We start from the raw sequence: 22,315 nt of genomic DNA, 5'->3' as shown, positions 1-22,315 counted from the left end.
AGCCAGGGCAACTAAGGAGTGGCTCTGTAAGAAGCATCTCAAGGTCCTGGAGTGGCCTAGCCAGTCTCCAGACCTGAACCCAATAGAAAATCTTTGGAGGGAGCTGAAAGTCTGTATTGCTCAGCGCCCCGAAACCTGAAGGATCTGGAGGTCTGTATGGAGGAGTGGGCCAAAATCCCTGCTGCAGTGTGTGCAAACCTGGTCAAGAACTACAGGAAACGTATGCTCTCTGTAATTGCAAACAAAGGTTTCTGTACCAAATATTAATTTCTGCTTTTCTGATGTATCAAATACTAATGTCATGCAATAAAATGCAAATTAATTACTTAGAAATCATACAATGTGATTTTCTGGATTTTTGTTTTAGATTCCGTCTCTCACAGTTGAAGTGTACCTATGATAAAAATTACAGACCTCTACATGCTTTGTAAGTAGGAAAACCTGCAAAATCGGCAGTGTTTCAAATACTTGTTCTCCCCACTGTATATCCGTGGACACAATGCAGATTTGTCCTAAACTGAACTGTCACCATTTATTCAATAGGGTGACCTGTCTCTGTCTGACAAACACCCCAGCAGGGATGAAGAATTGGAGAATAGAGTAAGTGTAATGTGACTGTTTTGGTTACATTCTGCATGCTTTCCTAATGCATGTTGATCACATCTGTACAGTCAGGCAGCTTTCGCCTACCACGCGGGAGGCCCGGGTTCGATTCCCGGCCAATGCAGAAAGTTTTGAACATGTAATTTCGACAAGTATCCAAATCCCTGGGAAAGAAATCTCTGTTAGATTGCCAGGCTAACAGAAAACTCTGTTCTTGGTAGAATTCTCATCTGACTCTTGAAAAATCAGAGTTTGCTTTCATTTACACTTTGGACATTTACGCATTCTCAGTAGACTTTGGTGAATCCATTGTAGATTTCCAGTGTGAGGTGATTTACTTTGTGCAAGGTTTAAGTTGTTAAATGGGAAGCGAATATCCAACTAGTCAGTGACAACTGTCTTGAGTTTGGCATTTGTGACAACAATGTCCTGGGATTTCCCACAAGCGCCTCACCTTCTAACCGCTATTGCCTGGCTTGTGAGCGGTATAGAGCAGAATCGATTACATGTACGTGTTCGTGCGAGTCTCAGCTTTCCAGAGACGGGTCATACTAGTTTCTAGCTCTAACCATTCAGTCTCTACAGATGTTTTTGATAGAAGGGTTAACTCCCAACACTCCACATTTAGGGTTAGTACCAATGCTCCACTTATTTTCAAATGTCCAAGCCATGTGCTCCTCGTTAGTATAGTGGTGAGTATCCCCGCCTGTCACGCGGGAGACCGGGGTTCAATTCCCTGACGGGTAGGAAGGACTGTTTTGTTAGGGTGTACAATGTCACTAAGCCCACAAAGCAGAAAATATGCTTGGAATTTCAGCTTTATGATACGATTTCCAGCCTTTGGGGTTATCACTGCTTTGCAAGGCATTGGTTGTTCAGTGGTAGAATTCTCGCCTGCCACGCGGGAGGCCCGGGTTCGATTCCCGGCCAATGCAGCAAATTTTGAACATGTAATTTCGACAAGTATCCAAATCCCTGGGAAAGAAATCTCTGTTAGATTGCCAGGCTAACAGAAAACTCTGTTCTTGGTAGAATTCTCATCTGACTCTTGAAAAATCAGAGTTTGCTTTCATTTACACTTTGGACATTTACGCATTCTCAGTAGACTTTGGTGAATCCATTGTAGATTTCCAGTGTGAGGTGATTTACTTTGTGCAAGGTTTAAGTTGTTAAATGGGAAGCGAATATCCAACTAGTCAGTGACAACTGTCTTGAGTTTGGCATTTGTGACAACAATGTCCTGGGATTTCCCACAAGCGCCTCACCTTCTAACCGCTATTGCCTGGCTTGTGAGCGGTATAGAGCAGAATCGATTACATGTACGTGTTCGTGCGAGTCTCAGCTTTCCAGAGACGGGTCATACTAGTTTCTAGCTCTAACCATTCAGTCTCTACAGATGTTTTTGATAGAAGGGTTAACTCCCAACACTCCACATTTAGGGTTAGTACCAATGCTCCACTTATTTTCAAATGTCCAAGCCATGTGCTCCTCGTTAGTATAGTGGTGAGTATCCCCGCCTGTCACGCGGGAGACCGGGGTTCAATTCCCTGACGGGGAGGAAGGACTGTTTTGTTAGGGTGTACAATGTCACTAAGCCCACAAAGCAGAAAATATGCTTGGAATTTCAATTTTATGATACGATTTCCAGCCTTTGGGGTTATCACTGCTTTGCAAGGCATTGGTTGTTCAGTGGTTGAATTCTCGCCTGCCACGCGGGAGGCCCGGGTTCGATTCCCGGCCAATGCAGCAAGTTTTGAACATGTAATTTCGACAAGTATCCAAATCCCTGGGAAAGAAATCTCTGTTAGATTGCCAGGCTAACAGAAAACTCTGTTCTTGGTAGAATTCTCATCTGACTCTTGAAAAATCAGAGTTTGCTTTCATTTACACTTTGGACATTTACGCATTCTCAGTAGACTTTGGTGAATCCATTGTAGATTTCCAGTGTGAGGTGATTTACTTTGTGCAAGGTTTAAGTTGTTAAATGGGAAACGAATATCCAACTAGTCAGTGACAACTGTCTTGAGTTTGGCATTTGTGACAACAATGTCCTGGGATTTCCCACAAGCGCCTCACCTTCTAACCGCTATTGCCTGGCTTGTGAGCGGTATAGAGCAGAATCGATTACATGTACGTGTTCGTGCGAGTCTCAGCTTTCCAGAGACGGGTCATACTAGTTTCTAGCTCTAACCATTCAGTCTCTACAGATGTTTTTGATAGAAGGGTTAACTCCCAACACTCCACATTTAGGGTTAGTACCAATGCTCCACTTATTTTCAAATGTCCAAGCCATGTGCTCCTCGTTAGTATAGTGGTGAGTATCCCCGCCTGTCACGCGGGAGACCGGGGTTCAATTCCCTGACGGGTAGGAAGGACTGTTTTGTTAGGGTGTACAATGTCACTAAGCCCACAAAGCAGAAAATATGCTTGGAATTTCAGCTTTATGATACGATTTCCAGCCTTTGGGGTTATCACTGCTTTGCAAGGCATTGGTTGTTCAGTGGTAGAATTCTCGCCTGCCACGCGGGAGGCCCGGGTTCGATTCCCGGCCAATGCAGCAAATTTTGAACATGTAATTTCGACAAGTATCCAAATCCCTGGGAAAGAAATCTCTGTTAGATTGCCAGGCTAACAGAAAACTCTGTTCTTGGTAGAATTCTCATCTGACTCTTGAAAAATCAGAGTTTGCTTTCATTTACACTTTGGACATTTACGCATTCTCAGTAGACTTTGGTGAATCCATTGTAGATTTCCAGTGTGAGGTGATTTACTTTGTGCAAGGTTTAAGTTGTTAAATGGGAAGCGAATATCCAACTAGTCAGTGACAACTGTCTTGAGTTTGGCATTTGTGACAACAATGTCCTGGGATTTCCCACAAGCGCCTCACCTTCTAACCGCTATTGCCTGGCTTGTGAGCGGTATAGAGCAGAATCGATTACATGTACGTGTTCGTGCGAGTCTCAGCTTTCCAGAGACGGGTCATACTAGTTTCTAGCTCTAACCATTCAGTCTCTACAGATGTTTTTGATAGAAGGGTTAACTCCCAACACTCCACATTTAGGGTTAGTACCAATGCTCCACTTATTTTCAAATGGCCAAGCCATGTGCTCCTCGTTAGTATAGTGGTGAGTATCCCCGCCTGTCACGCGGGAGACCGGGGTTCAATTCCCTGACGGGGAGGAAGGACTGTTTTGTTAGGGTGTACAATGTCACTAAGCCCACAAAGCAGAAAATATGCTTGGAATTTCAGCTTTATGATACGATTTCCAGCCTTTGGGGTTATCACTGCTTTGCAAGGCATTGGTTGTTCAGTGGTAGAATTCTCGCCTGCCACGCGGGAGGCCCGGGTTCGATTCCCGGCCAATGCAGCAAATTTTGAACATGTAATTTCGACAAGTATCCAAATCCCTGGGAAAGAAATCTCTGTTAGATTGCCAGGCTAACAGAAAACTCTGTTCTTGGTAGAATTCTCATCTGACTCTTGAAAAATCAGAGTTTGCTTTCATTTACACTTTGGACATTTACGCATTCTCAGTAGACTTTGGTGAATCCATTGTAGATTTCCAGTGTGAGGTGATTTACTTTGTGCAAGGTTTAAGTTGTTAAATGGGAAACGAATATCCAACTAGTCAGTGACAACTGTCTTGAGTTTGGCATTTGTGACAACAATGTCCTGGGATTTCCCACAAGCGCCTCACCTTCTAACCGCTATTGCCTGGCTTGTGAGCGGTATAGAGCAGAATCGATTACATGTACGTGTTCGTGCGAGTCTCAGCTTTCCAGAGACGGGTCATACTAGTTTCTAGCTCTAACCATTCAGTCTCTACAGATGTTTTTGATAGAAGGGTTAACTCCCAACACTCCACATTTAGGGTTAGTACCAATGCTCCACTTATTTTCAAATGTCCAAGCCATGTGCTCCTCGTTAGTATAGTGGTGAGTATCCCCGCCTGTCACGCGGGAGACCGGGGTTCAATTCCCTGACGGGGAGGAAGGACTGTTTTGTTAGGGTGTACAATGTCACTAAGCCCACAAAGCAGAAAATATGCTTGGAATTTCAATTTTATGATACGATTTCCAGCCTTTGGGGTTATCACTGCTTTGCAAGGCATTGGTTGTTCAGTGGTTGAATTCTCGCCTGCCACGCGGGAGGCCCGGGTTCGATTCCCGGCCAATGCAGCAAGTTTTGAACATGTAATTTCGACAAGTATCCAAATCCCTGGGAAAGAAATCTCTGTTAGATTGCCAGGCTAACAGAAAACTCTGTTCTTGGTAGAATTCTCATCTGACTCTTGAAAAATCAGAGTTTGCTTTCATTTACACTTTGGACATTTACGCATTCTCAGTAGACTTTGGTGAATCCATTGTAGATTTCCAGTGTGAGGTGATTTACTTTGTGCAAGGTTTAAGTTGTTAAATGGGAAACGAATATCCAACTAGTCAGTGACAACTGTCTTGAGTTTGGCATTTGTGACAACAATGTCCTGGGATTTCCCACAAGCGCCTCACCTTCTAACCGCTATTGCCTGGCTTGTGAGCGGTATAGAGCAGAATCGATTACATGTACGTGTTCGTGCGAGTCTCAGCTTTCCAGAGACGGGTCATACTAGTTTCTAGCTCTAACCATTCAGTCTCTACAGATGTTTTTGATAGAAGGGTTAACTCCCAACACTCCACATTTAGGGTTAGTACCAATGCTCCACTTATTTTCAAATGTCCAAGCCATGTGCTCCTCGTTAGTATAGTGGTGAGTATCCCCGCCTGTCACGCGGGAGACCGGGGTTCAATTCCCTGACGGGGAGGAAGGACTGTTTTGTTAGGGTGTACAATGTCACTAAGCCCACAAAGCAGAAAATATGCTTGGAATTTCAGCTTTATGATACGATTTCCAGCCTTTGGGGTTATCACTGCTTTGCAAGGCATTGGTTGTTCAGTGGTAGAATTCTCGCCTGCCACGCGGGAGTCCCGGGTTCGATTCCCGGCCAATGCAGCAAATTTTGAACATGTAATTTCGACAAGTATCCAAATCCCTGGGAAAGAAATCTCTGTTAGATTGCCAGGCTAACAGAAAACTCTGTTCTTGGTAGAATTCTCATCTGACTCTTGAAAAATCAGAGTTTGCTTTCATTTACACTTTGGACATTTACGCATTCTCAGTAGACTTTGGTGAATCCATTGTAGATTTCCAGTGTGAGGTGATTTACTTTGTGCAAGGTTTAAGTTGTTAAATGGGAAACGAATATCCAACTAGTCAGTGACAACTGTCTTGAGTTTGGCATTTGTGACAACAATGTCCTGGGATTTCCCACAAGCGCCTCACCTTCTAACCGCTATTGCCTGGCTTGTGAGCGGTATAGAGCAGAATCGATTACATGTACGTGTTCGTGCGAGTCTCAGCTTTCCAGAGACGGGTCATACTAGTTTCTAGCTCTAACCATTCAGTCTCTACAGATGTTTTTGATAGAAGGGTTAACTCCCAACACTCCACATTTAGGGTTAGTACCAATGCTCCACTTATTTTCAAATGTCCAAGCCATGTGCTCCTCGTTAGTATAGTGGTGAGTATCCCCGCCTGTCACGCGGGAGACCGGGGTTCAATTCCCTGACGGGGAGGAAGGACTGTTTTGTTAGGGTGTACAATGTCACTAAGCCCACAAAGCAGAAAATATGCTTGGAATTTCAGCTTTATGATACGATTTCCAGCCTTTGGGGTTATCACTGCTTTGCAAGGCATTGGTTGTTCAGTGGTAGAATTCTCGCCGGCCACGCGGGAGGCCCGGGTTCGATTCCCGGCCAATGCAGCAAGTTTTGAACATGTAATTTCGACAAGTATCCAAATCCCTGGGAAAGAAATCTCTGTTAGATTGCCAGGCTAACAGAAAACTCTGTTCTTGGTAGAATTCTCATCTGACTCTTGAAAAATCAGAGTTTGCTTTCATTTACACTTTGGACATTTACGCATTCTCAGTAGACTTTGGTGAATCCATTGTAGATTTCCAGTGTGAGGTGATTTACTTTGTGCAAGGTTTAAGTTGTTAAATGGGTAACGAATATCCAACTAGTCAGTGACAACTGTCTTGAGTTTGGCATTTGTGACAACAATGTCCTGGGATTTCCCACAAGCGCCTCACCTTCTAACCGCTATTGCCTGGCTTGTGAGCGGTATAGAGCAGAATCGATTACATGTACGTGTTCGTGCGAGTCTCAGCTTTCCAGAGACGGGTCATACTAGTTTCTAGCTCTAACCATTCAGTCTCTACAGATGTTTTTGATAGAAGGGTTAACGCCCAACACTCCACATTTAGGGTTAGTACCAATGCTCCACTTATTTTCAAATGGCCAAGCCATGTGCTCCTCGTTAGTATAGTGGTGAGTATCCCCGCCTGTCACGCGGGAGACCGGGGTTCAATTCCCCGACGGGGAGGAAGGACTGTTTTGTTAGGGTGTACAATGTCACTAAGCCCACAAAGCAGAAAATATGCTTGGAATTTCAATTTTATGATACGATTTCCAGCCTTTGGGGTTATCACTGCTTTTCAAGGCATTGGTTGTTCAGTGGTTGAATTCTCGCCTGCCACGCGGGAGACCCGGGTTCGATTTCCGGCCAATGCAGCAAGTTTTGAACATGTAATTTCGACAAGTATCCAAATCCCTGGGAAAGAAATCTCTGTTAGATTGCCAGGCTAACAGAAAACTCTGTTCTTGGTAGAATTCTCATCTGACTCTTGAAAAATCAGAGTTTGCTTTCATTTACACTTTGGACATTTACGCATTCTCAGTAGACTTTGGTGAATCCATTGTAGATTTCCAGTGTGAGGTGATTTACTCTGTGCAAGGTTTAAGTTGTTAAATGGGAAACGAATATCCAACTAGTCAGTGACAACTGTCTTGAGTTTGGCATTTGTGACAACAATGTCCTGGGATTTCCCACAAGCGCCTCACCTTCTAACCGCTATTGCCTGGCTTGTGAGCGGTATAGAGCAGAATCGATTACATGTACGTGTTCGTGCGAGTCTCAGCTTTCCAGAGACGGGTCATACTAGTTTCTAGCTCTAACCATTCAGTCTCTACAGATGTTTTTGATAGAAGGGTTAACGCCCAACACTCCACATTTAGGGTTAGTACCAATGCTCCACTTATTTTCAAATGTCCAAGCCATGTGCTCCTCGTTAGTATAGTGGTGAGTATCCCCGTCTGTCACGCGGGAGACCGGGGTTCAATTCCCCGACGGGGAGGAAGGACTGTTTTGTTAGGGTGTACAATGTCACTAAGCCCACAAAGCAGAAAATATGCTTGGAATTTCAGCTTTATGATACGATTTCCAGCCTTTGGGGTTATCACTGCTTTGCAAGGCATTGGTTGTTCAGTGGTAGAATTCTCGCCTGCCACGCGGGAGGCCCGGGTTCGATTCCCGGCCAATGCAGCAAGTTTTGAACATGTAATTTCGACAAGTATCCAAATCCCTGGGAAAGAAATCTCTGTTAGATTGCCAGGCTAACAGAAAACTCTGTTCTTGGTAGAATTCTCATCTGACTCTTGAAAAATCAGAGTTTGCTTTCATTTACACTTTGGACATTTACGCATTCTCAGTAGACTTTGGTGAATCCATTGTAGATTTCCAGTGTGAGGTGATTTACTTTGTGCAAGGTTTAAGTTGTTAAATGGGTAACGAATATCCAACTAGTCAGTGACAACTGTCTTGAGTTTGGCATTTGTGACAACAATGTCCTGGGATTTCCCACAAGCGCCTCACCTTCTAACCGCTATTGCCTGGCTTGTGAGCGGTATAGAGCAGAATCGATTACATGTACGTGTTCGTGCGAGTCTCAGCTTTCCAGAGACGGGTCATACTAGTTTCTAGCTCTAACCATTCAGTCTCTACAGATGTTTTTGATAGAAGGGTTAACGCCCAACACTCCACATTTAGGGTTAGTACCAATGCTCCACTTATTTTCAAATGGCCAAGCCATGTGCTCCTCGTTAGTATAGTGGTGAGTATCCCCGCCTGTCACGCGGGAGACCGGGGTTCAATTCCCCGACGGGGAGGAAGGACTGTTTTGTTAGGGTGTACAATGTCACTAAGCCCACAAAGCAGAAAATATGCTTGGAATTTCAATTTTATGATACGATTTCCAGCCTTTGGGGTTATCACTGTTTTGCAAGGCATTGGTTGTTCAGTGGTTGAATTCTCGCCTGCCACGCGGGAGGCCCGGGTTCGATTCCCGGCCAATGCAGCAAGTTTTGAACATGTAATTTCGACAAGTATCCAAATCCCTGGGAAAGAAATCTCTGTTAGATTGCCAGGCTAACAGAAAACTCTGTTCTTGGTAGAATTCTCATCTGACTCTTGAAAAATCAGAGTTTGCTTTCATTTACACTTTGGACATTTACGCATTCTCAGTAGACTTTGGTGAATCCATTGTAGATTTCCAGTGTGAGGTGATTTACTTTGTGCAAGGTTTAAGTTGTTAAATGGGAAACGAATATCCAACTAGTCAGTGACAACTGTCTTGAGTTTGGCATTTGTGACAACAATGTCCTGGGATTTCCCACAAGCGCCTCACCTTCTAACCGCTATTGCCTGGCTTGTGAGCGGTATAGAGCAGAATCGATTACATGTACGTGTTCGTGCGAGTCTCAGCTTTCCAGAGACGGGTCATACTAGTTTCTAGCTCTAACCATTCAGTCTCTACAGATGTTTTTGATAGAAGGGTTAACTCCCAACACTCCACATTTAGGGTTAGTACCAATGCTCCACTTATTTTCAAATGTCCAAGCCATGTGCTCCTCGTTAGTATAGTGGTGAGTATCCCCGCCTGTCACGCGGGAGACCGGGGTTCAATTCCCCGACGGGGAGGAAGGACTGTTTTGTTAGGGTGTACAATGTCACTGAGCCCACAAAGCAGAAAATATGCTTGGAATTTAAGCTTTATGATACGATTTCCAGCCTTTGGGGTTATCACTGCTTTGCAAGGCATTGGTTGTTCAGTGGTAGAATTCTCGCCTGCCACGCGGGAGGCCCGGGTTCGATTCCCGGCCAATGCAGCAAGTTTTGAACATGTAATTTCGACAAGTATCCAAATCCCTGGGAAAGAAATCTCTGTTAGATTGCCAGGCTAACAGAAAACTCTGTTCTTGGTAGAATTCTCATCTGACTCTTGAAAAATCAGAGTTTGCTTTCATTTACACTTTGGACATTTACGCATTCTCAGTAGACTTTGGTGAATCCATTGTAGATTTCCAGTGTGAGGTGATTTACTTTGTGCAAGGTTTAAGTTGTTAAATGGGAAACGAATATCCAACTAGTCAGTGACAACTGTCTTGAGTTTGGCATTTGTGACAACAATGTCCTGGGATTTCCCACAAGCGCCTCACCTTCTAACCGCTATTGCCTGGCTTGTGAGCGGTATAGAGCAGAATCGATTACATGTACGTGTTCGTGCGAGTCTCAGCTTTCCAGAGACGGGTCATACTAGTTTCTAGCTCTAACCATTCAGTCTCTACAGATGTTTTTGATAGAAGGGTTAACGCCCAACACTCCACATTTAGGGTTAGTACCAATGCTCCACCTATTTTCAAATGTCCAAGCCATGTGCTCCTCGTTAGTATAGTGGTGAGTATCCCCGCCTGTCACGCGGGAGACCGGGGTTCAATTCCCCGACGGGGAGGAAGGACTGTTTTGTTAGGGTGTACAATGTCACTGAGCCCACAAAGCAGAAAATATGCTTGGAATTTAAGCTTTATGATACGATTTCCAGCCTTTGGGGTTATCACTGCTTTGCAAGGCATTGGTTGTTCAGTGGTAGAATTCTCGCCTGCCACGCGGGAGGCCCGGGTTCGATTCCCGGCCAATGCAGCAAGTTTTGAACATGTAATTTCGACAAGTATCCAAATCCCTGGGAAAGAAATCTCTGTTAGATTGCCAGGCTAACAGAAAACTCTGTTCTTGGTAGAATTCTCATCTGACTCTTGAAAAATCAGAGTTTGCTTTCATTTACACTTTGGACATTTACGCATTCTCAGTAGACTTTGGTGAATCCATTGTAGATTTCCAGTGTGAGGTGATTTACTTTGTGCAAGGTTTAAGTTGTTAAATGGGAAACGAATATCCAACTAGTCAGTGACAACTGTCTTGAGTTTGGCATTTGTGACAACAATGTCCTGGGATTTCCCACAAGCGCCTCACCTTCTAACCGCTATTGCCTGGCTTGTGAGCGGTATAGAGCAGAATCGATTACATGTACGTGTTCGTGCGAGTCTCAGCTTTCCAGAGACGGGTCATACTAGTTTCTAGCTCTAACCATTCAGTCTCTACAGATGTTTTTGATAGAAGGGTTAACGCCCAACACTCCACATTTAGGGTTAGTACCAATGCTCCACTTATTTTCAAATGGCCAAGCCATGTGCTCCTCGTTAGTATAGTGGTGAGTATCCCCGCCTGTCACGCGGGAGACCGGGGTTCAATTCCCCGACGGGGAGGAAGGACTGTTTTGTTAGGGTGTACAATGTCACTAAGCCCACAAAGCAGAAAATATGCTTGGAATTTCAATTTTATGATACGATTTCCAGCCTTTGGGGTTATCACTGTTTTGCAAGGCATTGGTTGTTCAGTGGTTGAATTCTCGCCTGCCACGCGGGAGGCCCGGGTTCGATTCCCGGCCAATGCAGCAAGTTTTGAACATGTAATTTCGACAAGTATCCAAATCCCTGGGAAAGAAATCTCTGTTAGATTGCCAGGCTAACAGAAAACTCTGTTCTTGGTAGAATTCTCATCTGACTCTTGAAAAATCAGAGTTTGCTTTCATTTACACTTTGGACATTTACGCATTCTCAGTAGACTTTGGTGAATCCATTGTAGATTTCCAGTGTGAGGTGATTTACTTTGTGCAAGGTTTAAGTTGTTAAATGGGAAACGAATATCCAACTAGTCAGTGACAACTGTCTTGAGTTTGGCATTTGTGACAACAATGTCCTGGGATTTCCCACAAGCGCCTCACCTTCTAACCGCTATTGCCTGGCTTGTGAGCGGTATAGAGCAGAATCGATTACATGTACGTGTTCGTGCGAGTCTCAGCTTTCCAGAGACGGGTCATACTAGTTTCTAGCTCTAACCATTCAGTCTCTACAGATGTTTTTGATAGAAGGGTTAACTCCCAACACTCCACATTTAGGGTTAGTACCAATGCTCCACTTATTTTCAAATGTCCAAGCCATGTGCTCCTCGTTAGTATAGTGGTGAGTATCCCCGCCTGTCACGCGGGAGACCGGGGTTCAATTCCCCGACGGGGAGGAAGGACTGTTTTGTTAGGGTGTACAATGTCACTGAGCCCACAAAGCAGAAAATATGCTTGGAATTTAAGCTTTATGATACGATTTCCAGCCTTTGGGGTTATCACTGCTTTGCAAGGCATTGGTTGTTCAGTGGTAGAATTCTCGCCTGCCACGCGGGAGGCCCGGGTTCGATTCCCGGCCAATGCAGCAAGTTTTGAACATGTAATTTCGACAAGTATCCAAATCCCTGGGAAAGAAATCTCTGTTAGATTGCCAGGCTAACAGAAAACTCTGTTCTTGGTAGAATTCTCATCTGACTCTTGAAAAATCAGAGTTTGCTTTCATTTACACTTTGGACATTTACGCATTCTCAGTAGACTTTGGTGAATCCATTGTAGATTTCCAGTGTGAGGTGATTTACTTTGTGCAAGGTTTAAGTTGTTAAATGGGAAACGAATATCCAACTAGTCAGTGACAACTGTCTTGAGTTTGGCATTTGTGACAACAATGTCCTGGGATTTCCCACAAGCGCCTCACCTTCTAACCGCTATTGCCTGGCTTGTGAGCGGTATAGAGCAGAATCGATTACATGTACGTGTTCGTGCGAGTCTCAGCTTTCCAGAGACGGGTCATACTAGTTTCTAGCTCTAACCATTCAGTCTCTACAGATGTTTTTGATAGAAGGGTTAACGCCCAACACTCCACATTTAGGGTTAGTACCAATGCTCCACCTATTTTCAAATGTCCAAGGCATGTGCTCCTCGTTAGTATAGTGGTGAGTATCCCCGCCTGTCACGCGGGAGACCGGGGTTCAATTCCCCGACGGGGAGGAAGGACTGTTTTGTTAGGGTGTACAATGTCACTGAGCCCACAAAGCAGAAAATATGCTTGGAATTTAAGCTTTATGATACGATTTCCAGCCTTTGGGGTTATCACTGCTTTGCAAGGCATTGGTTGTTCAGTGGTAGAATTCTCGCCTGCCACGCGGGAGGCCCGGGTTCGATTCCCGGCCAATGCAGCAAGTTTTGAACATGTAATTTCGACAAGTATCCAAATCCCTGGGAAAGAAATCTCTGTTAGATTGCCAGGCTAACAGAAAACTCTGTTCTTGGTAGAATTCTCATCTGACTCTTGAAAAATCAGAGTTTGCTTTCATTTACACTTTGGACATTTACGCATTCTCAGTAGACTTTGGTGAATCCATTGTAGATTTCCAGTGTGAGGTGATTTACTTTGTGCAAGGTTTAAGTTGTTAAATGGGAAACGAATATCCAACTAGTCAGTGACAACTGTCTTGAGTTTGGCATTTGTGACAACAATGTCCTGGGATTTCCCACAAGCGCCTCACCTTCTAACCGCTATTGCCTGGCTTGTGAGCGGTATAGAGCAGAATCGATTACATGTACGTGTTCGTGCGAGTCTCAGCTTTCCAGAGACGGGTCATACTAGTTTCTAGCTCTAACCATTCAGTCTCTACAGATGTTTTTGATAGAAGGGTTAACGCCCAACACTCCACATTTAGGGTTAGTACCAATGCTCCACTTATTTTCAAATGGCCAAGCCATGTGCTCCTCGTTAGTATAGTGGTGAGTATCCCCGCCTGTCACGCGGGAGACCGGGGTTCAATTCCCCGACGGGGAGGAAGGACTGTTTTGTTAGGGTGTACAATGTCACTAAGCCCACAAAGCAGAAAATATGCTTGGAATTTCAATTTTATGATACGATTTCCAGCCTTTGGGGTTATCACTGTTTTGCAAGGCATTGGTTGTTCAGTGGTTGAATTCTCGCCTGCCACGCGGGAGGCCCGGGTTCGATTCCCGGCCAATGCAGCAAGTTTTGAACATGTAATTTCGACAAGTATCCAAATCCCTGGGAAAGAAATCTCTGTTAGATTGCCAGGCTAACAGAAAACTCTGTTCTTGGTAGAATTCTCATCTGACTCTTGAAAAATCAGAGTTTGCTTTCATTTACACTTTGGACATTTACGCATTCTCAGTAGACTTTGGTGAATCCATTGTAGATTTCCAGTGTGAGGTGATTTACTTTGTGCAAGGTTTAAGTTGTTAAATGGGAAACGAATATCCAACTAGTCAGTGACAACTGTCTTGAGTTTGGCATTTGTGACAACAATGTCCTGGGATTTCCCACAAGCGCCTCACCTTCTAACCGCTATTGCCTGGCTTGTGAGCGGTATAGAGCAGAATCGATTACATGTACGTGTTCGTGCGAGTCTCAGCTTTCCAGAGACGGGTCATACTAGTTTCTAGCTCTAACCATTCAGTCTCTACAGATGTTTTTGATAGAAGGGTTAACTCCCAACACTCCACATTTAGGGTTAGTACCAATGCTCCACTTATTTTCAAATGTCCAAGCCATGTGCTCCTCGTTAGTATAGTGGTGAGTATCCCCGCCTGTCACGCGGGAGACCGGGGTTCAATTCCCCGACGGGGAGGAAGGACTGTTTTGTTAGGGTGTACAATGTCACTGAGCCCACAAAGCAGAAAATATGCTTGGAATTTAAGCTTTATGATACGATTTCCAGCCTTTGGGGTTATCACTGCTTTGCAAGGCATTGGTTGTTCAGTGGTAGAATTCTCGCCTGCCACGCGGGAGGCCCGGGTTCGATTCCCGGCCAATGCAGCAAGTTTTGAACATGTAATTTCGACAAGTATCCAAATCCCTGGGAAAGAAATCTCTGTTAGATTGCCAGGCTAACAGAAAACTCTGTTCTTGGTAGAATTCTCATCTGACTCTTGAAAAATCAGAGTTTGCTTTCATTTACACTTTGGACATTTACGCATTCTCAGTAGACTTTGGTGAATCCATTGTAGATTTCCAGTGTGAGGTGATTTACTTTGTGCAAGGTTTAAGTTGTTAAATGGGAAACGAATATCCAACTAGTCAGTGACAACTGTCTTGAGTTTGGCATTTGTGACAACAATGTCCTGGGATTTCCCACAAGCGCCTCACCTTCTAACCGCTATTGCCTGGCTTGTGAGCGGTATAGAGCAGAATCGATTACATGTACGTGTTCGTGCGAGTCTCAGCTTTCCAGAGACGGGTCATACTAGTTTCTAGCTCTAACCATTCAGTCTCTACAGATGTTTTTGATAGAAGGGTTAACGCCCAACACTCCACATTTAGGGTTAGTACCAATGCTCCACCTATTTTCAAATGTCCAAGGCATGTGCTCCTCGTTAGTATAGTGGTGAGTATCCCCGCCTGTCACGCGGGAGACCGGGGTTCAATTCCCCGACGGGGAGGAAGGACTGTTTTGTTAGGGTGTACAATGTCACTGAGCCCACAAAGCAGAAAATATGCTTGGAATTTAAGCTTTATGATACGATTTCCAGCCTTTGGGGTTATCACTGCTTTGCAAGGCATTGGTTGTTCAGTGGTAGAATTCTCGCCTGCCACGCGGGAGGCCCGGGTTCGATTCCCGGCCAATGCAGCAAGTTTTGAACATGTAATTTCGACAAGTATCCAAATCCCTGGGAAAGAAATCTCTGTTAGATTGCCAGGCTAACAGAAAACTCTGTTCTTGGTAGAATTCTCATCTGACTCTTGAAAAATCAGAGTTTGCTTTCATTTACACTTTGGACATTTACGCATTCTCAGTAGACTTTGGTGAATCCATTGTAGATTTCCAGTGTGAGGTGATTTACTTTGTGCAAGGTTTAAGTTGTTAAATGGGAAACGAATATCCAACTAGTCAGTGACAACTGTCTTGAGTTTGGCATTTGTGACAACAATGTCCTGGGATTTCCCACAAGCGCCTCACCTTCTAACCGCTATTGCCTGGCTTGTGAGCGGTATAGAGCAGAATCGATTACATGTACGTGTTCGTGCGAGTCTCAGCTTTCCAGAGACGGGTCATACTAGTTTCTAGCTCTAACCATTCAGTCTCTACAGATGTTTTTGATAGAAGGGTTAACGCCCAACACTCCACATTTAGGGTTAGTACCAATGCTCCACCTATTTTCAAATGTCCAAGCCATGTGCTCCTCGTTAGTATAGTGGTGAGTATCCCCGCCTGTCACGCGGGAGACCGGGGTTCAATTCCCCGACGGGGAGGAAGGACTGTTTTGTTAGGGTGTACAATGTCACTGAGCCCACAAAGCAGAAAATATGCTTGGAATTTAAGCTTTATGATACGATTTCCAGCCTTTGGGGTTATCACTGCTTTGCAAGGCATTGGTTGTTCAGTGGTAGAATTCTCGCCTGCCACGCGGGAGGCCCGGGTTCGATTCCCGGCCAATGCAGCAAGTTTTGAACATGTAATTTCGACAAGTATCCAAATCCCTGGGAAAGAAATCTCTGTTAGATTGCCAGGCTAACAGAAAACTCTGTTCTTGGTAGAATTCTCATCTGACTCTTGAAAAATCAGAGTTTGCTTTCATTTACACTTTGGACATTTACGCATTCTCAGTAGACTTTGGTGAATCCATTGTAGATTTCCAGTGTGAGGTGATTTACTTTGTGCAAGGTTTAAGTTGTTAAATGGGAAACGAATATCCAACTAGTCAGTGACAACTGTCTTGAGTTTGGCATTTGTGACAACAATGTCCTGGGATTTCCCACAAGCGCCTCACCTTCTAACCGCTATTGCCTGGCTTGTGAGCGGTATAGAGCAGAATCGATTACATGTACGTGTTCGTGCGAGTCTCAGCTTTCCAGAGACGGGTCATACTAGTTTCTAGCTCTAACCATTCAGTCTCTACAGATGTTTTTGATAGAAGGGTTAACGCCCAACACTCCACATTTAGGGTTAGTACCAATGCTCCACCTATTTTCAAATGTCCAAGCCATGTGCTCCTCGTTAGTATAGTGGTGAGTATCCCCGCCTGTCACGCGGGAGACCGGGGTTCAATTCCCCGACGGGGAGGAAGGACTGTTTTGTTAGGGTGTACAATGTCACTGAGCCCACAAAGCAGAAAATATGCTTGGAATTTAAGCTTTATGATACGATTTCCAGCCTTTGGGGTTATCACTGCTTTGCAAGGCATTGGTTGTTCAGTGGTAGAATTCTTGCCTGCCACGCGGGAGGCCCGGGTTCGATTCCCGGCAAATGCAGCAAGTTTTGAACATGTAATTTCGACAAGTATCCAAATCCCTGGGAAAGAAATCTCTGTTAGATTGCCAGGCTAACAGAAAACTCTGTTCTTGGTAGAATTCTCATCTGACTCTTGAAAAATCAGAGTTTGCTTTCATTTACACTTTGGACATTTACGCATTCTCAGTAGACTTTGGTGAATCCATTGTAGATTTCCAGTGTGAGGTGATTTACTTTGTGCAAGGTTTAAGTTGTTAAATGGGAAACGAATATCCAACTAGTCAGTGACAACTGTCTTGAGTTTGGCATTTGTGACAACAATGTCCTGGGATTTCCCACAAGCGCCTCACCTTCTAACCGCTATTGCCTGGCTTGTGAGCGGTATAGAGCAGAATCGATTACATGTACGTGTTCGTGCGAGTCTCAGCTTTCCAGAGACGGGTCATACTAGTTTCTAGCTCTAACCATTCAGTCTCTACAGATGTTTTTGATAGAAGGGTTAACGCCCAACACTCCACATTTAGGGTTAGTACCAATGCTCCACCTATTTTCAAATGTCCAAGCCATGTGCTCCTCGTTAGTATAGTGGTGAGTATCCCCGCCTGTCACGCGGGAGACCGGGGTTCAATTCCCCGACGGGGAGGAAGGACTGTTTTGTTAGGGTGTACAATGTCACTGAGCCCACAAAGCAGAAAATATGCTTGGAATTTAAGCTTTATGATACGATTTCCAGCCTTTGGGGTTATCACTGCTTTGCAAGGCATTGGTTGTTCAGTGGTAGAATTCTCGCCTGCCACGCGGGAGGCCCGGGTTCGATTCCCGGCCAATGCAGCAAGTTTTGAACATGTAATTTCGACAAGTATCCAAATCCCTGGGAAAGAAATCTCTGTTAGATTGCCAGGCTAACAGAAAACTCTGTTCTTGGTAGAATTCTCATCTGACTCTTGAAAAATCAGAGTTTGCTTTCATTTACACTTTGGACATTTACGCATTCTCAGTAGACTTTGGTGAATCCATTGTAGATTTCCAGTGTGAGGTGATTTACTTTGTGCAAGGTTTAAGTTGTTAAATGGGAAACGAATATCCAACTAGTCAGTGACAACTGTCTTGAGTTTGGCATTTGTGACAACAATGTCCTGGGATTTCCCACAAGCGCCTCACCTTCTAACCGCTATTGCCTGGCTTGTGAGCGGTATAGAGCAGAATCGATTACATGTACGTGTTCGTGCGAGTCTCAGCTTTCCAGAGACGGGTCATACTAGTTTCTAGCTCTAACCATTCAGTCTCTACAGATGTTTTTGATAGAAGGGTTAACGCCCAACACTCCACATTTAGGGTTAGTACCAATGCTCCACTTATTTTCAAATGGGCAACCCATGTGCTCCTCGTTAGTATAGTGGTGAGTATCCCCGCCTGTCACGCGGGAGACCGGGGTTCAATTCCCCGACGGGGAGGAAGGACTGTTTTGTTAGGGTGTACAATGTCACTGAGCCCACAAAGCAGAAAATATGCTTGGAATTTCAGCTTTATGATACGATTTCCAGCCTTTGGGGTTATCACTGCTTTGCCAGGCATTGGTTGTTCAGTGGTAGAATTCTCGCCTGCCACGCGGGAGGCCCGGGTTCGATTCCCGGCCAATGCAGCAAGTTTTGAACATGTAATTTCGACAAGTATCCAAATCCCTGGGAAAGAAATCTCTGTTAGATTGCCAGGCTAACAGAAAACTCTGTTCTTGGTAGAATTCTCATCTGACTCTTGAAAAATCAGAGTTTGCTTTCATTTACACTTTGGACATTTACGCATTCTCAGTAGACTTTGGTGAATCCATTGTAGATTTCCAGTGTGAGGTGATTTACTTTGTGCAAGGTTTAAGTTGTTAAATGGGAAACGAATATCCAACTAGTCAGTGACAACTGTCTTGAGTTTGGCATTTGTGACAACAATGTCCTGGGATTTCCCACAAGCGCCTCACCTTCTAACCGCTATTGCCTGGCTTGTGAGCGGTATAGAGCAGAATCGATTACATGTACGTGTTCGTGCGAGTCTCAGCTTTCCAGAGACGGGTCATACTAGTTTCTAGCTCTAACCATTCAGTCTCTACAGATGTTTTTGATAGAAGGGTTAACGCCCAACACTCCACATTTAGGGTTAGCACCAATGCTCCACCTATTTTCAAATGTCCAAGCCATGTGCTCCTCGTTAGTATAGTGGTGAGTATCCCCGCCTGTCACGCGGGAGACCGGGGTTCAATTCCCCGACGGGGAGGAAGGACTGTTTTGTTAGGGTGTACAATGTCACTGAGCCCACAAAGCAGAAAATATGCTTGGAATTTAAGCTTTATGATACGATTTCCAGCCTTTGGGGTTATCACTGCTTTGCAAGGCATTGGTTGTTCAGTGGTAGAATTCTCGCCTGCCACGCGGGAGGCCCGGGTTCGATTCCCGGCCAATGCAGCAAGTTTTGAACATGTAATTTCGACAAGTATCCAAATCCCTGGGAAAGAAATCTCTGTTAGAATGCCAGGCTAACAGAAAACTCTGTTCTTGGTAGAATTCGCATCTGACTCTTGAAAAATCAGAGTTTGCTTTCATTTACACTTTGGACATTTACGCATTCTCAGTAGACTTTGGTGAATCCATTGTAGATTTCCAGTGTGAGGTGATTTACTTTGTGCAAGGTTTAAGTTGTTAAATGGGAAACGAATATCCAACTAGTCAGTGACAACTGTCTTGAGTTTGGCATTTGTGACAACAATGTCCTGGGATTTCCCACAAGCGCCTCACCTTCTAACCGCTATTGCCTGGCTTGTGAGCGGTATAGAGCAGAATCGATTACATGTACGTGTTCGTGCGAGTCTCAGCTTTCCAGAGACGTGTCATACTAGTTTCTAGCTCTAACCATTCAGTCTCTACAGATGTTTTTGATAGAAGGGTTAACGCCCAACACTCCACATTTAGGGTTAGTACCAATGCTCCACCTATTTTCAAATGTCCAAGCCATGTGCTCCTCGTTAGTATAGTGGTGAGTATCCCCGCCTGTCACGCGGGAGACCGGGGTTCAATTCCCCGACGGGGAGGAAGGACTGTTTTGTTAGGGTGTACAATGTCACTGAGCCCACAAAGCAGAAAATATGCTTGGAATTTCAGCTTTATGATACGATTTCCAGCCTTTGGGGTTATCACTGCTTTACCAGGCATTGGTTGTTCAGTGGTAGATTTCTCGCCTGCCACGCGGGAGGCCCGGGTTCGATTCCCGGCCAATGCAGCAAGTTTTGAACATGTAATTTCGACAAGTATCCAAATCCCTGGGAAAGAAATCTCTGTTAGATTGCCAGGCTAACAGAAAACTCTGTTCTTGGTAGAATTCTCATCTGACTCTTGAAAAATCAGAGTTTGCTTTCATTTACACTTTGGACATTTACGCATTCTCAGTAGACTTTGGTGAATCCATTGTAGATTTCCAGTGTGAGGTGATTTACTTTGTGCAAGGTTTAAGTTGTTAAATGGGAAACGAATATCCAACTAGTCAGTGACAACTGTCTTGAGTTTGGCATTTGTGACAACAATGTCCTGGGATTTCCCACAAGCGCCTCACCTTCTAACCGCTATTGCCTGGCTTGTGAGCGGTATAGAGCAGAATCGATTACATGTACGTGTTCGTGCGAGTCTCAGCTTTCCAGAGACGGGTCATACTAGTTTCTAGCTCTAACCATTCAGTCTCTACAGATGTTTTTGATAGAAGGGTTAACGCCCAACACTCCACATTTAGGGTTAGTACCAATGCTCCACCTATTTTCAAATGTCCAAGCCATGTGCTCCTCGTTAGTATAGTGGTGAGTATCCCCGCCTGTCACGCGGGAGACCGGGGTTCAATTCCCCGACGGGGAGGAAGGACTGTTTTGTTAGGGTGTACAATGTCACTGAGCCCACAAAGCAGAAAATATGCTTGGAATTTAAGCTTTATGATACGATTTCCAGCCTTTGGGGTTATCACTGCTTTGCAAGGCATTGGTTGTTCAGTGGTAGAATTCTCGCCTGCCACGCGGGAGGCCCGGGTTCGATTCCCGGCCAATGCAGCAAGTTTTGAACATGTAATTTCGACAAGTATCCAAATCCCTGGGAAAGAAATCTCTGTTAGATTGCCAGGCTAACAGAAAACTCTGTTCTTGGTAGAATTCTCATCTGACTCTTGAAAAATCAGAGTTTGCTTTCATTTACACTTTGGACATTTACGCATTCTCAGTAGACTTTGGTGAATCCATTGTAGATTTCCAGTGTGAGGTGATTTACTTTGTGCAAGGTTTAAGTTGTTAAATGGGAAACGAATATCCAACTAGTCAGTGACAACTGTCTTGAGTTTGGCATTTGTGACAACAATGTCCTGGGATTTCCCACAAGCGCCTCACCTTCTAACCGCTATTGCCTGGCTTGTGAGCGGTATAGAGCAGAATCGATTACATGGACGTGTTCGTGCGAGTCTCAGCTTTCCAGAGACGGGTCATACTAGTTTCTAGCTCTAACCATTCAGTCTCTACAGATGTTTTTGATAGAAGGGTTAACGCCCAACACTCCACATTTAGGGTTAGTACCAATGCTCCACCTATTTTCAAATGTCCAAGCCATGTGCTCCTCGTTAGTATAGTGGTGAGTATCCCCGCCTGTCACGCGGGAGACCGGGGTTCAATTCCCCGACGGGGAGGAAGGACTGTTTTGTTAGGGTGTACAATGTCACTGAGCCCACAAAGCAGAAAATATGCTTGGAATTTAAGCTTTATGATACGATTTCCAGCCTTTGGGGTTATCACTGCTTTGCAAGGCATTGGTTGTTCAGTGGTAGAATTCTCGCCTGCCACGCGGGAGGCCCGGGTTCGATTCCCGGCCAATGCAGCAAGTTTTGAACATGTAATTTCGACAAGTATCCAAATCCCTGGGAAAGAAATCTCTGTTAGATTGCCAGGCTAACAGAAAACTCTGTTCTTGGTAGAATTCTCATCTGACTCTTGAAAAATCAGAGTTTGCTTTCATTTACACTTTGGACATTTACGCATTCTCAGTAGACTTTGGTGAATCCATTGTAGATTTCCAGTGTGAGGTGATTTACTTTGTGCAAGGTTTAAGTTGTTAAATGGGAAACGAATATCCAACTAGTCAGTGACAACTGTCTTGAGTTTGGCATTTGTGACAACAATGTCCTGGGATTTCCCACAAGCGCCTCACCTTCTAACCGCTATTGCCTGGCTTGTGAGCGGTATAGAGCAGAATCGATTACATGTACGTGTTCGTGCGAGTCTCAGCTTTCCAGAGACGGGTCATACTAGTTTCTAGCTCTAACCATTCAGTCTCTACAGATGTTTTTGATAGAAGGGTTAACGCCCAACACTCCACATTT

General features: G+C 44.5%; 50 non-coding genes across 50 annotated transcripts; all 50 read left to right on the top strand.

The window, feature by feature from the left end:
- Window positions 1–1,467: 1,467 nt before the first annotated feature.
- Window positions 1,468–1,538, top strand: trnag-gcc (transfer RNA glycine (anticodon GCC)). Its single transcript has one exon. It is a non-coding gene; the product is annotated as a tRNA-Gly (tRNA).
- Window positions 1,539–2,089: 551 nt separating this feature from the next.
- Window positions 2,090–2,161, top strand: trnad-guc (transfer RNA aspartic acid (anticodon GUC)). Its single transcript has one exon. It is a non-coding gene; the product is annotated as a tRNA-Asp (tRNA).
- Window positions 2,162–2,278: 117 nt separating this feature from the next.
- trnag-gcc (transfer RNA glycine (anticodon GCC)) lies at window positions 2,279–2,349 on the top strand. The gene has a single exon. It is a non-coding gene; the product is annotated as a tRNA-Gly (tRNA).
- A 740-nt stretch (window positions 2,350–3,089) lies between these two features.
- Window positions 3,090–3,160, top strand: trnag-gcc (transfer RNA glycine (anticodon GCC)). The gene has a single exon. It is a non-coding gene; the product is annotated as a tRNA-Gly (tRNA).
- A 551-nt stretch (window positions 3,161–3,711) lies between these two features.
- trnad-guc (transfer RNA aspartic acid (anticodon GUC)) lies at window positions 3,712–3,783 on the top strand. The gene has a single exon. It is a non-coding gene; the product is annotated as a tRNA-Asp (tRNA).
- Window positions 3,784–3,900: 117 nt separating this feature from the next.
- trnag-gcc (transfer RNA glycine (anticodon GCC)) lies at window positions 3,901–3,971 on the top strand. Its single transcript has one exon. It is a non-coding gene; the product is annotated as a tRNA-Gly (tRNA).
- A 551-nt stretch (window positions 3,972–4,522) lies between these two features.
- Window positions 4,523–4,594, top strand: trnad-guc (transfer RNA aspartic acid (anticodon GUC)). The gene has a single exon. It is a non-coding gene; the product is annotated as a tRNA-Asp (tRNA).
- A 117-nt stretch (window positions 4,595–4,711) lies between these two features.
- On the top strand, window positions 4,712–4,782 carry trnag-gcc (transfer RNA glycine (anticodon GCC)). Its single transcript has one exon. It is a non-coding gene; the product is annotated as a tRNA-Gly (tRNA).
- A 551-nt stretch (window positions 4,783–5,333) lies between these two features.
- trnad-guc (transfer RNA aspartic acid (anticodon GUC)) lies at window positions 5,334–5,405 on the top strand. Its single transcript has one exon. It is a non-coding gene; the product is annotated as a tRNA-Asp (tRNA).
- A 117-nt stretch (window positions 5,406–5,522) lies between these two features.
- Window positions 5,523–5,593, top strand: trnag-gcc (transfer RNA glycine (anticodon GCC)). The gene has a single exon. It is a non-coding gene; the product is annotated as a tRNA-Gly (tRNA).
- A 551-nt stretch (window positions 5,594–6,144) lies between these two features.
- Window positions 6,145–6,216, top strand: trnad-guc (transfer RNA aspartic acid (anticodon GUC)). Its single transcript has one exon. It is a non-coding gene; the product is annotated as a tRNA-Asp (tRNA).
- A 117-nt stretch (window positions 6,217–6,333) lies between these two features.
- On the top strand, window positions 6,334–6,404 carry trnag-gcc (transfer RNA glycine (anticodon GCC)). Its single transcript has one exon. It is a non-coding gene; the product is annotated as a tRNA-Gly (tRNA).
- A 551-nt stretch (window positions 6,405–6,955) lies between these two features.
- On the top strand, window positions 6,956–7,027 carry trnad-guc (transfer RNA aspartic acid (anticodon GUC)). Its single transcript has one exon. It is a non-coding gene; the product is annotated as a tRNA-Asp (tRNA).
- A 117-nt stretch (window positions 7,028–7,144) lies between these two features.
- trnag-gcc (transfer RNA glycine (anticodon GCC)) lies at window positions 7,145–7,215 on the top strand. Its single transcript has one exon. It is a non-coding gene; the product is annotated as a tRNA-Gly (tRNA).
- A 551-nt stretch (window positions 7,216–7,766) lies between these two features.
- On the top strand, window positions 7,767–7,838 carry trnad-guc (transfer RNA aspartic acid (anticodon GUC)). The gene has a single exon. It is a non-coding gene; the product is annotated as a tRNA-Asp (tRNA).
- A 117-nt stretch (window positions 7,839–7,955) lies between these two features.
- trnag-gcc (transfer RNA glycine (anticodon GCC)) lies at window positions 7,956–8,026 on the top strand. The gene has a single exon. It is a non-coding gene; the product is annotated as a tRNA-Gly (tRNA).
- Window positions 8,027–8,577: 551 nt separating this feature from the next.
- On the top strand, window positions 8,578–8,649 carry trnad-guc (transfer RNA aspartic acid (anticodon GUC)). The gene has a single exon. It is a non-coding gene; the product is annotated as a tRNA-Asp (tRNA).
- Window positions 8,650–8,766: 117 nt separating this feature from the next.
- trnag-gcc (transfer RNA glycine (anticodon GCC)) lies at window positions 8,767–8,837 on the top strand. Its single transcript has one exon. It is a non-coding gene; the product is annotated as a tRNA-Gly (tRNA).
- A 551-nt stretch (window positions 8,838–9,388) lies between these two features.
- trnad-guc (transfer RNA aspartic acid (anticodon GUC)) lies at window positions 9,389–9,460 on the top strand. Its single transcript has one exon. It is a non-coding gene; the product is annotated as a tRNA-Asp (tRNA).
- A 117-nt stretch (window positions 9,461–9,577) lies between these two features.
- trnag-gcc (transfer RNA glycine (anticodon GCC)) lies at window positions 9,578–9,648 on the top strand. The gene has a single exon. It is a non-coding gene; the product is annotated as a tRNA-Gly (tRNA).
- Window positions 9,649–10,199: 551 nt separating this feature from the next.
- On the top strand, window positions 10,200–10,271 carry trnad-guc (transfer RNA aspartic acid (anticodon GUC)). Its single transcript has one exon. It is a non-coding gene; the product is annotated as a tRNA-Asp (tRNA).
- Window positions 10,272–10,388: 117 nt separating this feature from the next.
- trnag-gcc (transfer RNA glycine (anticodon GCC)) lies at window positions 10,389–10,459 on the top strand. The gene has a single exon. It is a non-coding gene; the product is annotated as a tRNA-Gly (tRNA).
- A 551-nt stretch (window positions 10,460–11,010) lies between these two features.
- trnad-guc (transfer RNA aspartic acid (anticodon GUC)) lies at window positions 11,011–11,082 on the top strand. Its single transcript has one exon. It is a non-coding gene; the product is annotated as a tRNA-Asp (tRNA).
- A 117-nt stretch (window positions 11,083–11,199) lies between these two features.
- On the top strand, window positions 11,200–11,270 carry trnag-gcc (transfer RNA glycine (anticodon GCC)). Its single transcript has one exon. It is a non-coding gene; the product is annotated as a tRNA-Gly (tRNA).
- A 551-nt stretch (window positions 11,271–11,821) lies between these two features.
- trnad-guc (transfer RNA aspartic acid (anticodon GUC)) lies at window positions 11,822–11,893 on the top strand. The gene has a single exon. It is a non-coding gene; the product is annotated as a tRNA-Asp (tRNA).
- A 117-nt stretch (window positions 11,894–12,010) lies between these two features.
- trnag-gcc (transfer RNA glycine (anticodon GCC)) lies at window positions 12,011–12,081 on the top strand. The gene has a single exon. It is a non-coding gene; the product is annotated as a tRNA-Gly (tRNA).
- A 551-nt stretch (window positions 12,082–12,632) lies between these two features.
- Window positions 12,633–12,704, top strand: trnad-guc (transfer RNA aspartic acid (anticodon GUC)). The gene has a single exon. It is a non-coding gene; the product is annotated as a tRNA-Asp (tRNA).
- A 117-nt stretch (window positions 12,705–12,821) lies between these two features.
- trnag-gcc (transfer RNA glycine (anticodon GCC)) lies at window positions 12,822–12,892 on the top strand. The gene has a single exon. It is a non-coding gene; the product is annotated as a tRNA-Gly (tRNA).
- Window positions 12,893–13,443: 551 nt separating this feature from the next.
- trnad-guc (transfer RNA aspartic acid (anticodon GUC)) lies at window positions 13,444–13,515 on the top strand. Its single transcript has one exon. It is a non-coding gene; the product is annotated as a tRNA-Asp (tRNA).
- A 117-nt stretch (window positions 13,516–13,632) lies between these two features.
- Window positions 13,633–13,703, top strand: trnag-gcc (transfer RNA glycine (anticodon GCC)). The gene has a single exon. It is a non-coding gene; the product is annotated as a tRNA-Gly (tRNA).
- Window positions 13,704–14,254: 551 nt separating this feature from the next.
- trnad-guc (transfer RNA aspartic acid (anticodon GUC)) lies at window positions 14,255–14,326 on the top strand. The gene has a single exon. It is a non-coding gene; the product is annotated as a tRNA-Asp (tRNA).
- A 117-nt stretch (window positions 14,327–14,443) lies between these two features.
- On the top strand, window positions 14,444–14,514 carry trnag-gcc (transfer RNA glycine (anticodon GCC)). Its single transcript has one exon. It is a non-coding gene; the product is annotated as a tRNA-Gly (tRNA).
- A 551-nt stretch (window positions 14,515–15,065) lies between these two features.
- On the top strand, window positions 15,066–15,137 carry trnad-guc (transfer RNA aspartic acid (anticodon GUC)). Its single transcript has one exon. It is a non-coding gene; the product is annotated as a tRNA-Asp (tRNA).
- Window positions 15,138–15,254: 117 nt separating this feature from the next.
- trnag-gcc (transfer RNA glycine (anticodon GCC)) lies at window positions 15,255–15,325 on the top strand. The gene has a single exon. It is a non-coding gene; the product is annotated as a tRNA-Gly (tRNA).
- A 551-nt stretch (window positions 15,326–15,876) lies between these two features.
- Window positions 15,877–15,948, top strand: trnad-guc (transfer RNA aspartic acid (anticodon GUC)). Its single transcript has one exon. It is a non-coding gene; the product is annotated as a tRNA-Asp (tRNA).
- Window positions 15,949–16,065: 117 nt separating this feature from the next.
- On the top strand, window positions 16,066–16,136 carry trnag-gcc (transfer RNA glycine (anticodon GCC)). Its single transcript has one exon. It is a non-coding gene; the product is annotated as a tRNA-Gly (tRNA).
- Window positions 16,137–16,687: 551 nt separating this feature from the next.
- On the top strand, window positions 16,688–16,759 carry trnad-guc (transfer RNA aspartic acid (anticodon GUC)). The gene has a single exon. It is a non-coding gene; the product is annotated as a tRNA-Asp (tRNA).
- A 117-nt stretch (window positions 16,760–16,876) lies between these two features.
- Window positions 16,877–16,947, top strand: trnag-gcc (transfer RNA glycine (anticodon GCC)). The gene has a single exon. It is a non-coding gene; the product is annotated as a tRNA-Gly (tRNA).
- Window positions 16,948–17,498: 551 nt separating this feature from the next.
- On the top strand, window positions 17,499–17,570 carry trnad-guc (transfer RNA aspartic acid (anticodon GUC)). The gene has a single exon. It is a non-coding gene; the product is annotated as a tRNA-Asp (tRNA).
- A 117-nt stretch (window positions 17,571–17,687) lies between these two features.
- Window positions 17,688–17,758, top strand: trnag-gcc (transfer RNA glycine (anticodon GCC)). Its single transcript has one exon. It is a non-coding gene; the product is annotated as a tRNA-Gly (tRNA).
- Window positions 17,759–18,309: 551 nt separating this feature from the next.
- Window positions 18,310–18,381, top strand: trnad-guc (transfer RNA aspartic acid (anticodon GUC)). The gene has a single exon. It is a non-coding gene; the product is annotated as a tRNA-Asp (tRNA).
- Window positions 18,382–18,498: 117 nt separating this feature from the next.
- trnag-gcc (transfer RNA glycine (anticodon GCC)) lies at window positions 18,499–18,569 on the top strand. The gene has a single exon. It is a non-coding gene; the product is annotated as a tRNA-Gly (tRNA).
- Window positions 18,570–19,120: 551 nt separating this feature from the next.
- trnad-guc (transfer RNA aspartic acid (anticodon GUC)) lies at window positions 19,121–19,192 on the top strand. The gene has a single exon. It is a non-coding gene; the product is annotated as a tRNA-Asp (tRNA).
- Window positions 19,193–19,309: 117 nt separating this feature from the next.
- On the top strand, window positions 19,310–19,380 carry trnag-gcc (transfer RNA glycine (anticodon GCC)). Its single transcript has one exon. It is a non-coding gene; the product is annotated as a tRNA-Gly (tRNA).
- Window positions 19,381–19,931: 551 nt separating this feature from the next.
- Window positions 19,932–20,003, top strand: trnad-guc (transfer RNA aspartic acid (anticodon GUC)). Its single transcript has one exon. It is a non-coding gene; the product is annotated as a tRNA-Asp (tRNA).
- Window positions 20,004–20,120: 117 nt separating this feature from the next.
- On the top strand, window positions 20,121–20,191 carry trnag-gcc (transfer RNA glycine (anticodon GCC)). Its single transcript has one exon. It is a non-coding gene; the product is annotated as a tRNA-Gly (tRNA).
- A 551-nt stretch (window positions 20,192–20,742) lies between these two features.
- On the top strand, window positions 20,743–20,814 carry trnad-guc (transfer RNA aspartic acid (anticodon GUC)). The gene has a single exon. It is a non-coding gene; the product is annotated as a tRNA-Asp (tRNA).
- A 117-nt stretch (window positions 20,815–20,931) lies between these two features.
- trnag-gcc (transfer RNA glycine (anticodon GCC)) lies at window positions 20,932–21,002 on the top strand. Its single transcript has one exon. It is a non-coding gene; the product is annotated as a tRNA-Gly (tRNA).
- Window positions 21,003–21,553: 551 nt separating this feature from the next.
- Window positions 21,554–21,625, top strand: trnad-guc (transfer RNA aspartic acid (anticodon GUC)). Its single transcript has one exon. It is a non-coding gene; the product is annotated as a tRNA-Asp (tRNA).
- A 117-nt stretch (window positions 21,626–21,742) lies between these two features.
- trnag-gcc (transfer RNA glycine (anticodon GCC)) lies at window positions 21,743–21,813 on the top strand. Its single transcript has one exon. It is a non-coding gene; the product is annotated as a tRNA-Gly (tRNA).
- The last annotated feature ends 502 nt before the right edge of the window (window positions 21,814–22,315 follow it).

The sequence above is a fragment of the Salvelinus fontinalis genome, chromosome 21 (assembly GCF_029448725.1).
Source record: "Salvelinus fontinalis isolate EN_2023a chromosome 21, ASM2944872v1, whole genome shotgun sequence".
Taxonomy (NCBI): Eukaryota; Metazoa; Chordata; class Actinopteri; order Salmoniformes; family Salmonidae; genus Salvelinus; species Salvelinus fontinalis.
This window is presented reverse-complemented; position numbering and strand designations above follow the sequence as displayed.